Below are 12,544 nucleotides of genomic sequence, written 5' to 3' on the forward strand. Positions count from 1 at the left end.
GGTACGGAGGCCATTATGCATATATTCGTATTCATCCCATCAGGTTCCATGATAGGGTGAATACAAACCCTTTTATTGCGATATTGGAGCTAGAAGGGAGGAAAAAAAATTCATTGTGGTCGTAGTCGGAAATTGTAAACAGTCAATAATTTGAAGATTTTTACGGAGGAAAAGATTGCCATGCTGTTCACACCAGTCAATGTATATATATATTTTATTTTATTATTATTATTTTTTTAATTACAGGAACGGTCCCAATAACAATACGTGAAGCCCATAACAAAGAATAAACACAACAATAATTGTGAAATAATTATGCATATATTCGTTTAACATTTAAACATTTAATTTTTATACATGACCGCACAAGTTGTAGGCGATACATCTCTCTTTTCTCTTCTTTTTTTGATTAAGCTCAGCTTTATTATGAGAATAATCGTATGATAACAAAAAAAAAAAAAAAAAAAAAATACAAAAACGTAGGATAATAAAAAAACAGGACATCATAAGATAACAAAAATTATCAGTCAAGTGATATTTCTGAGATTTGATATTGAAAAAGATTCACTGATAAGAATGGTCGATTTGTTTGTTATCCAAAAATTAGTAAAAGTGTATTGGATTGTTTTTTTCGTAATCTTATATATTTGACAGTAAATGTAAGATTTCTTCTAGTTGAATGTGTTGGAATATTCATTAAAAAATACTAAACTAAGAGAAGTAACATGGCATTTGAGCATTTACTGTGAATAATCGTATGAATAAATGTTAATCTAATCATCTACGAATCAATGGCTGTAGGTGATAAATCAACTCATTGTTATCTAACATTCAATTTTAATCAAAATTTTATCGTTGTAGTTTGAATATTTTCTATTTTAGGTATATGTGACTGTCTATTGTTTGCCAAAACTGGACAAGCAAATCCAATAGCGGTAAAACTAATGAAGTGAAGAGAATTTTTGCTAACTCAGGACTTTTTAGTGAATATGAAAACCGTTTAATGAAACCCAATCTCTTAGAGACTTGCTTGACTACTGAATCTATATAAATAGTAAACGAGTAGTTGGAGGAAAATGTGAACGCCTAATTCTTTTACTACATAGGTTCTAGGCGGAGATTGATTATTTATGGCATAGTTATGCTGTAAGGATGATTTTCACGGTCACTAAAAAATATTATTTTACATTTTTCTGTATTTACGGAACTGTTGTTTTCATTAGCCCAGAGAGAAAAAATGCCCAAGGTTTGCTGTAAGTTAGTGTAATCTGTATGCGAATGACAAGCACAAAAAAAACTTAACGTCATCTGCATATATCAGTAAATGAACGACATCTGGTCTGGGAATTTTGATTAGGTTATTTACAGAGTCCAGTCACAATATTATGACCACCCCCAATGCAAACATCACACACGCCTAGCGAATCAACAGCGCACGTGTCAAATTCACACACAGCAAGCATATAAGGCTTGATGTTCGGCATCCGTGAACACAGTAACAGCCTCTTTCATGGGTAAAGCATGCGACCTATCAGACCTGGAAAAAGGCATGATCATCGGCTATCGGGACAGGGGTGCAAGCATTTCCGAAACAGCGGACTTTGTGAAATCGTCACGTGCTGCAGTGGTGAACGTGTATCAAGACTGGACGAATGGGACAGTTTTGACGACCCGACGTGACAATTGTGGAGCCCCATGGGCCATTGATCCCAGAGGTGAACGTCGGCTGAAACTGTTGGTCAGGACCGATCGGCGTGCTACTGTTGCTCAACTGGCTGTCCAAATTAACCGTGGGGGGCAACCAGAAAGGCCTCCAAAACGACATAGTGTGCATAGTGTTAGGGTCGGCCACCTGTGGTTTCCCACATCTGCGCCATATGTACACTGTGAAGAAATACAGAACACTGTAAATGCCAGAAAAAGTGTAGTGTGTTGAATCTGTAGTTTTGTGTTAATTCTGTTGTGTGTCCTGGCATTTGGCCGCAGAACCCCAGATGGGACCCCACATTGCCCGCACACACCACTAGGAGGTAGCCAGGCTGCCCATTATTCTCTGGCAGGTCTCCGTCAGGGTCGCCTGAGCTTCCTGAACGGAGACCAATTAAAAAAAATAAATAAATGAAAAAAAATAATAATAAATAAATTAAAAAAAATAATAATAATAAATAATAATAAAAAAATAAAAATAATAAAAAATAATAATATAAAAATAATTAAAAAAAGTAATAAAAAAATAAAATAAAATAAGTAAATAAATAAAAAATAAGATAGAATGCGGCAGTACAGGGTGTACGGAAGAAGATGGGGGATGAAAGTAAGAGTAAGGGGACGTAGGTGAGGGCATCCCCTAAATTGACAGTGGAGCATATGCCCCACCAGGAGAAGGGGGGAAGGGGATAACTCCAGAAGGGTAGAAAAGCCACTCAGCGAGAGTGCTGAGTGTGACTTATATTTTGCGGTGGAGTGGTCCGGACACGACTACTGGCAGAAGGCAGGCTGGTGGGGGCGGCATTATGGTCTGGGGAATGTTTTCATGGCATGGCTTGGGTCCGCTGATACCTCTGCAGGGCATCCTGAACGCAAATGGTTACATCGTCGCCGATCAGGTACACCCGTACATGTTGACCGTGTTCCCTGGGGGGGATGGTATTTATCAGCAAGACAATGCGCCATGCCATGTCGCCAGAATTGTCTGTGAGTCGTTTGCGGAGCACGACGAAGACTTCAAGCTACTCCCTTGGCCACCGAATTCTCCGGATTTCAACCCAATTTAAAATTTATGGGACCACCTCGATCGACACATCAGCCGGATGGATCCTGCACCAAGGAATCTACATGAACTCCGGGGTGCACTGCAGTCTGCATGGTCACAGATACCCGTAGCAACCTTCCGCGGACTTATTGAGTCCCTTCCACGGCAGCTGGATGCGGTGCATGCTGCGAAAGGCGCATATTCTGGATACTAGGTAGGTGGTCATAATAATGTGACTGAACCCTGTATATAACTGTTAAATAATAATAGTCCCAAGCAGGAGCCTTGAGGGACGCCTGTAGGAAAATATATCTGTCGAGAAGTTGATCCATTACAGCCGATAATGTGGGTTCATAGGGCAGTCGGATAGCCTACTGACAAGGGGATCATCAATGCCGTAATATTTCAATTTATATTTTAAAATATCATTATGCACTGAGTCAAATGTCCTAGATAATTCAGTATACAGTATCAGTGCATACAGTATTAGTAGTAAAAAATGATGCAAGGAAGCAAGAAAAAACTATCCAAGAAAAAACTATCAACAAGAAGACCATCTCTTCTAATACAGTAAAGCTTGGTTAACTCGAAGCTGAAGGGGCATAAATAATTCTTTCTAATTAACTATTTTTAATTAATTAATTCATTATTATTATTTATTTATTTTTGTATTAAGGATGTGAAACGGGCATGGGATTTTACCTGGGCATACCTTGGCGAATGTGAACTCTATTTGAAATGCAATATTGGAAAAAAAAATACATATGAATACAATTACAGTACTCGTATATGAAAGAACATATCACACACGCTCTGACAGGATAGCTCAGTGTTTATAATTACCGTCATCCTACACGGGTGAAAAAGTTCTGGGTCCACATCCCGCTAATGAGGAGAGGATTTATACATTTTTTTCACAATGTGACTCGAGTTAGTCAGTGTTGGGTAAGGCTTGCATGGTTTTGTTTCCGGAAAGTTGAGTCTTTCTTCCAGCAATCTGACCGAAGAATATGAGCAATTGCAGAGAATATATTAAAGTATTATACCTTTAGTTGCTTTGAAGTTAAGACACATCTCTCTTTGCTTGCTTCTAATCATAGACAAGTCACCGACTATTAATTTTAAAATATCTATATTTATCAATGATATTGATGAAGGTATATCAGGCATAACGAAACAGGCCTACGCGCTCTGGATTCATTGAGGAATTTATTGCTTAAACACAGAGCGTACAGATAAAGCAGAAATATATCAGGCTTAATGTGAAGTTTGCAGATGATACAAAGGTTGGCAGGGTTGTTTTTTTTTTTTTTTTTTTTTTTTTTATCAAAATCCCAAACACAAGAGGTATTAGAACCTACTGTATAGTACTTAGTACCGTGCTTGGGTTGGAGGTTGAGAAGACGAAAGATTAGACTTGAACTTCTGTAGACTGTAATTTTCAGGAAATACATATGAAGTAAGGTTGTTCCAGAAAACGGCAGTTGAATGAATAAACAAGGATGATGAAAAGTTGGTTCTGTGAGTTTGAAGTTGGACAGTAAATGAACGTTGGCTGGTGGCGGCTCGTGTTCGGACTGTTTTGAAAGGGAGAGCGGGAATTATAAAAGCCAATTCAGAACAGTGCCCGTGGAAATATCTGTAGAAAAGGCATGCAGCAAAAACAGTACATCTATGAGACAGAGAGTGAGAGACTCTGTTAGAGATGAGTCATTAATTAACCTAACTGCTCTCTTCTGAATGGAATCTAGAAGCCTGAGAGAGGTTTTCGGAGCACCGGTCCAGATGTGGGAACAATATTCCATGGTAGGGCGGATTTGCGATTTGTACAGAGTGAACAGCTGTTTGGAAGAAAATTAACGCCGAAAGCGAAAGAGAAAACCAAGTTTTTTAGAGGCAGAGGAAGCAATATTTGTGAGTTATTGACAGTAAAGGCAGTGTGCTACTGCAACAGGATCTAGAAAAGTTAGGCAGATGGCCTGAGAAGTGGCAACTGAAGTTTAACATTGACAAATGCAAAGTACTGCATATGGGTAGCAGGAACCCAATAGAAACGTACCAACTGTGTAGTACTATATTCAGGGAAGTGGAGAATGAAAAAGACTTTGGGGCAATTGTGAAGTCAGATATGAAGTTTTCTGAGCAATGCAGACAAGCGGCCAGAGCAGAGCATGGGGTATTGTCAATGATATACAGGAATTTTACTAGTAGGGAAAAGGAGGTGATTATCCCTTGTATAACGCAATGGTCAGGCCACGTCTTGAGTACTGCGTACATGTCTGGAGGCCTCATTTTAGGAAGGATGTTGAGTTGCTTGAGCGTGTACAGAGAAGGGCAACAAAATTGGTGAGGGGAACGAAGAGATCTTCTTACCAAGAAAGGCTTAAGTTCTGCAAATTACAGCGGCTGGAGACTAGGCATCTGCGAGGTGATCTGATTGAGGTGTATAAGGCCTTGAATGGAATGGGCTGAGCACGCTGAATTCTGATGGGATTCTTCCGCTTTTTCAGATTACGAACCTGAGGCGATATAAATTCAAATTGAGGAAAGACAGGTGTAGAATAGATGTGCAGAAATTTGCCTTTAGCCAGCGAGTTAATTGCTGGCTTAATTAATTAATTAATCCAGTTACCATCTGTCGTCGTGGAAGTTGACAGCTTAAAAAAATTCATGGAGGAACTGGGCAAACTTGTAGAGGGAATAGATGTGTGAAATTGTTTTTTTTTTTTTAGCTGATGCTACATAAGCTTATAAGCCTGCTTTCTTACATCACATGCCTCCATTACTATTACTACTACTACAAGTTTGGGTTTTTAGCAATCAGTGACAAATTTGGCATTATGAAGGGGAGAATATTTTTAATTTCTAGGCTGTAGTTAGCCAATTTCCGGCGGAGGGTATAGGGTTTCACTCGTGAATTATTCTGGGTTTTTCAATATATAAATCTACTCATGAACACACACACACACACACACACACCTATAGACATAATAGTCTGCGGTAGCACAATGGTGATATTCACCGATCGCCCACGCCAGATAGTAAACGCCCGGTTTCGAATCCCGTCAATGACATGATGAACTTTTATGGTATTTTTTTCGCTCCGTGACTGAGGTAGTTTGTTTCATGCGTTGATAGCAAGGTCTCTCCCCCCCCCCCAATTCCCAAAGAAACGCAGCTTTTCATCCAGGAAAACAGGCAAACTGACCAGCGAACACACTCAATTTATGAACACAATAACCATGGGCAGAAAGATCGTTCTTGAGTGGCTCTAATGTGTTTTTTTTTTATAGACATTATACACCTATGATTGGTATTAATGGCCCTAAGCGCGCGCTTGGGGCCATCAATACCAATATAATAAAAATATTCCAAAAATGGTTGAACCTATTACTGCTTGCACTAATACTATCTCTACTAATATATTTTATTTATGCAGTTTAATATACATTATAACTACTAATATTGTCTCGACCTACGTCCAGAGGTTATGTAAAAGCAGATCTGCCTTTTATTGACCTTGCACTTTTTCCCAGTTATTATTATTATTATTAATCCTGGTCCCATCTTGATCATTTATAACAAACCTCAGCCTCTTGTTCCTCAAACATTCTTCAAATCAACTGAGAATCTTGCCTGTAGTTCCAAAAAGCTCCAGCATGTACAACAACTTCCCATATGGAACAGTATCAAATCCTTCGCGAAAATTTAAGCATGTAATACTGGCGGTCTCGGGCCAGACTTTGGCAACCTCACTGTGCGTACGTGAAGGTACCCAGCAAAGCCGATCAATGTAGTGGTGAGTATGTTTGTGCAGTGTAGCGTTGCATTGAGCTATGTTGAGTGATCGGTCTCTTAGCCCAATGGGTAGCAGAGTATACCACTCATTTGTTTTCGTCCTTGTCCCGTGGAAGCAGGCCAGACTGCGTGGTTTGTTTCCCCAGCCTGATGAGAACTGTCAGACTTCGAACATATTTTTATTGAATAACTCTTGTATTACATCTAAGCAAGTGTGTTAAAAGGCATTTTTATGTTCGGCGTGTCGAAAATCCCGGAAAAACGCACTGTAAAAAACCTACTTTCCCGAGCTAAAACTGGCTAACTACAGTCCTGGTTGAAAAGGCAATTTAAAAATTTCCCAGTCTCCGACGAGATTCGAATTTAGACCATACGAGCCGACTTTTAGTTTCGATGTTAAGGAATAGGGGAATAGTCTGAAGAACATTTTAAAAACCAGCACGGAGATTATATTTTTCAGACAACATCTGAAATACTGACCACAGCTAGAACACCGGAAGAAAACACTAGCTTTCGTTGCCTATAACCTAGACGTCTCTCAATTAGTGACAAGTGATGAATCCATTATACTGTCATGAATAACTAGGGAAGGGAATAAAATTCTAATTTATCCACTGAGGAAGTACGGCAAGTACGTGCAGTCAATTAAAAGAACAGTGCAATAAAAATATTATTTGTTATTTGTTTTTTTTTTTTAGGAGCATTAGCAACTGAGGACATATTGCTCCGGGGATATACGGTGGTCATTCCATGACCTTTCCGCATCCGGTGGTCACGGGCTCGAACCCCGGTCTAATCAAGAAGCGTGTACTACGCACTGCTGCTCCTGCCCACCTGACTACGGAGGCGCCCGCAATAAAAAGAACACGCCCGAATGTGTCTATTTTAATCAATGGTTCCCAAGCTCAAGGTTGCAACCCAAGTTTAGGTCATGAGGGCTTTTTTATGAGGAGCTGAAAACTTTTAACCTCAGGGGGAAAAAAAAAAAAAATCGAACTACGTTACTCAAATTGTATTTGGCTATTTCTTGTGTTATTCAGAGCGGCTGCTGTTATTCAGAGCGGCCATTTCTTGTGTTATTCAGAGCAGATACAAACATATAAATACCGAATATAAATTTTTGTCAAATGATAGCACGAACCTGTTTCTTTCTTACATAAAATACATTAACAATCAGCCAAGTGAGCAAACTTGATGTTTATATTTTTGTTTATTTCTTTTATCTTGTTAAATTTTATAACTTTAAATATATTCTTAAGTTAATTTAAAAACAGTTGTATAATTTTAATGAATAAATGGCTTGATTTAACAGTTATATTTATTTTTTTTCATGTACCTAATTTAAAAATTGAAGAAATTAGCGATTTTGTCTGTATACTGGTATTTTTCCTCCAATTGTTATTTTTAATATCACCTTGTAAACCTACGGCGATTTTCTACGTGGTAAGTTGGTACCGTTTTGGTAACGAGGCAAATGTGATTTCAAGTTCTGGTTGTGGATAAAACAGTTTGGGAACCACTGATTTTAAGAAATACAAAGTTCATAGGAAATTCAAAATAACAAATTCTTAAACGATGTTTTAAATGTAACAGTCAAACTAAGGAGAGGAAACTTAACCAGAGGTAAAGTTCTGTTTTATAGCCAAATAAGCCAGTGAAACGATTCAATTTGAGTAATTTTGTCATAACTGTGTTTACAAGTGCCGCGATTTTTAACTCTTTAATCCCCTCCAGCAACGAACCGGCAAGTTCAAGGAAAAAACTTCCCCCATTAGTTATCAATATTAAAACCTCTGAAGAGCTCCACGTGTGGCGCGTACGTGCTCATGTCTGAAGAAAACTAAATGTGTGGGAAACGCTGTGATCGGGCATTCCTTGGACGATGCTTAGAACCTCTAACTTAGAAGCTGTGAATATGAATAATTTCTGTACCAACATAAATTGTATTGAAAAAAAGTGATTTTCATCATATCTCCAGTGCTTCGGTGCATTAAAGTAAGTTATTTTTTGAAAGTTAATAGGTAGTTGCAAACTTAGAATACCGCACAAGCCACTGTACTAACTGAAAAGGAACTAAACTTTTAAACAGGAAATTTTCTTTCTGTCCACTTCGGTTACCTAATAAAGTGGCCGCATAACTTGTGTATACAAGGTGTTTCAGAATATGTGGGCTGGACTTTCAGGACCCAAAAATAATGAAAACGTTTATATAAACGTATGCCGAAAATCGCTTTGTATTCGAGTTAAGTCCTTTTTTTGTGTTCCAGAAGTTATCCGGTAATAAATGCCTGTTGGTCTCTGAGTAAGCAAACCACATCACAAGAACTAGGTAGATAAGTATAAAGTCGAATGCTATTTCAGCGTGCATAGTCTGAATTTATTGTTGAACCGTATTTTAACTGTTGTTAATCATAATTTCTCAAAATCAGTTCTAAGCGCAGTTCAGAGAAAAGAAAAAAAAAAAACCTCAGATTTTGTACTATTAAACAACAGAGCCCATTTGAAATGAGAATGGAATCTTATTCAAACCGAGAAATCAGGCACATGCACATCTGTTTTACAATCGACAAGTTCATGTATGAACTTGTCGATTGTAAAACAGCCACAGCAAGAATTCTTTACGCAAATGTTTCCGAATCGTCGACTACCAGATACGATTTTTCAGACAACAAACGAACGTCTTGGATATGCAGAATCATTCAGCACCAGAACTGTTAGATTGGAAGAGTGGATCCCGAAACGTGTGGAGGAAAATACTGGTGACAGCTGAAGAACACCGGTAGCGGCAGAGAGCGTAGGTCGTGAAAAAACTGAATGAAGAATTTTACGGAAGCGGCAGGTTAATCCATTTCATACTTCCATGGTCAATGTTCTTTTCAAATGCCATCTGTAATTCTCTCTGTACCAAACCAGTTCTTCCTTCTGTGGTAATCCCCCTCCCCCGGGTTCAACAATAAATTCAGATTATGCACGCTGAAATAGCATTCGACTTTATACCTACTTACCTAGTCCTTGTAATGTGGTTTGCTTACTCAGTAACCAACAGGCATTGATTATTATTGGATACTTTCTAGAACACACAAAAAAGGGCTTAACTCGAATGCAAAGCCTTGAGTTCTTGCCAACACGCAAATCGGCCTGTAAATACACACTTTTACAGGCAAAATATATTATACAAACATGAGCGACAAGCTCCAGTGCCGCTAAAATAATAATTTGAATATCTTTAAATTTTTAAAAACAGTCAGAACACGAGCGTCAAGAGTGTCAGCGTCCATTCATTGTCCAGCCAAATTCACAGAACCTCTCATCTTCCACATTTATCCCTTCTATTTCTGTTCTTTGGAACAACCTTCCTTCACACGTATTTCCTGAATACCTAACAATTTACAAACATTCAATTCCAACGTCACCATGCATCTTCTGTCTTCTTGGTCTTCAATCCATATGTGGTGATAAATTACTACGGAGAACCAACGGAACTCATGGGGAAATATTCTGACACGCGAGCTACTAATAAATAATTATTTGTGGTTGTGTATGAAAAGAAAAGTATTTCTTTTATAATATAGCTTATAATTTTATACCATAAAAGAAGTATTTTTCATTAGAAGACAAATCTGTTTTATAGTCTATCCAGCTACACTAGAGCAGCAAAAACCATGTGTAACTGTGCGAAAAATTTATGCAACAAAAGAATTCTTGTTAGAAACTTTCATGTTTTGTTACCATTTTATAATACCAATTTAGTACTGTTTTTTTTTTTTTTTAATGGCATGTGCGAAAATGCGACATCTTATACGCTGGAACGTAATCAAGTGCATCTCTACGCAAAAGTCTAAACGAGCGTTGGACGGCATTCACTTCGACGTTAGCTGGTAGGGCTGCATGTACACGCTGTACATGTACTCTGCCCGCACACGCTAATGCATTTTTGAAACTAAGACGAGCGATTATTATTATTAGCTATATGGTGCAAGGAAGCCTGAGGCTTATGTTGCACCAGAAAAAAAAAAAATCCCGAGTTACAGAGAGAGAGAGAGAGAGAGAGAAGTAGAAGGAAATCACCAAGAAAGAGAAGAATGATGATATCCAGCTCAGGACCCTAGGTGTGCCAAGCCCATACTTACCAGATGTGAACCCCTGGGGATAAACATGCTTTCTCAATTTAGTAGTAGAGTGCTGCTGTATCAACTAGTTACAATATTTGAAACTGAAACTTTCATAAATTTTTTGGTGTTTTCTTTTCTGTATGCTATTTCATCTAAATATTATTTTATGCGCTAAAATAAAAATACATAAAACTGTAAGGTACAGACAGAGTCACTAGGTTTTAAATTAACCAAACAGCTTAAAAATTATAAAGTAGCTAATAATGCTATTTGGCCTTACTGAAATCATGAGGCTGGATGGACTGTTTTTTCCTTTTATGTGTTTTTGTAGCTAGCAGTATTTAAAATGTGCAATTAATGCAGTAGTTTTATCGCTCACAGCAGCCAGATCCCGAACTGAAACCGGAGGGACAACTAATACTGGCTCATAAACTAGCCCTCTTCGAACAAACTAAACAGTTGAGAAAAAATAAACTTTGCCATCGCGACGACCACAAAGCCGTATATGTGGATTTGTTGAACTTGCAGTAAGAAATAGTATAAAATCACTGTTACTCATCTGGTAAGGTCTAGGTTCGAATCGTATCATATACTGGGGCACTTTCTAAAGGGTTCTTCAATCGCAGCTGTGGCTGGTCGTACACAAATTACGCAATATGGCCCAAGTTGTGCACCTAATAACCAAAATAGTAACAACGACTCTGTAACGAGTTCTCCTGATATTGCACTACTTTAAAAAAAAAAAAAAAATGGCTAATTTACAATTTATTTAAAAGATGGCATAACTGCTATGATAGACTTGGTCCCTCGTCAGGTGGTCTCTTAAATAAATGAGAGAAAAAAAAATTAACTAGGCGGTTTAAATCCTGCTAGAACAGTGAAAGCCGACCGGGCTAGCCAGGTGGGTAAAGTGCTTGCCTGGCAACCCAAAGGTCGCGGGTTCGAATCCCGCCTCGGGCTTGGATCAAAGTACTGCAAAAACCTTGGGAGGTGCACTATGGCCACAGAAGCCGATACGCCAACAACTACCAAAAAAAAAAAAAAAAAAAAAAGAACAGTGAAAAAGAATTATGTCTATAGGAGACAGTAAACAAAACAATGACGTATCTGCTTTCATAATTTTCTCAAAGTCAGAAATGCCAAGAGTTCAAAGAAAAGAATTTTTTGTTCATTGAAATTCAAAGGAAAAAAAAAAAAAAAAGCATTGGATGAAGTTACCAATGGTGATTTTTCTTTCGTGTTGTTATGCTGTGTTGTATAGCTGGCCATTTGGTAACCAGCCAGCAAATTTTCACCGGGAAATTCACTGGTTGGCTCGCGTCCATGTCACGACGAGGAAAGCAACACATGAATTTCAGCAGGTTAGCTGTTGAAAATTATAGGAAATAGAAACTGTGCTGATAGTAGGAGAGGAGATGCATAAGCACGAATAAATTAGGAAAGGAGGCAGACAAGGTAATCTCAATGGAGGCGCAGGATTACGGTTTTACAGCACCCCCCCCCCACACACACACCAAGCGCGTGTTGTTTAACATCTCTTGCATGCTCGTGTATAGCTTCTTTGGTCAAGCGTGAACAAACAGAGGGATGGAGCTGAAGGGCTATCGCATGCTACTCTATAGCGCCAGCTGTTAGGCAGTGCATGTGAACTAAGACTAAAGTTTATGTATGTCTGGGTCCTCTGTTTACATTAGAGTCTATTGTATTGAATAGACGATACCTAAGGATTATCTCATATCTCGCAAAGACGGCAGTATAGGAAGATCTGGGTTCCCTGATATAAATAAATTTTCTGCGTATACTTCGGGACGACCACACACACGGTCAGAGGAGGTCACAAGATAATGATAATACAAGAAACAGTACCATATTTAGCAGTCAC

Source organism: Mastigoproctus giganteus, chromosome 3, assembly GCF_048544385.1.
Source record: "Mastigoproctus giganteus isolate SK-2022 chromosome 3, ASM4854438v1, whole genome shotgun sequence".
Classification (NCBI taxonomy): Eukaryota; Metazoa; Arthropoda; class Arachnida; order Uropygi; family Thelyphonidae; genus Mastigoproctus; species Mastigoproctus giganteus.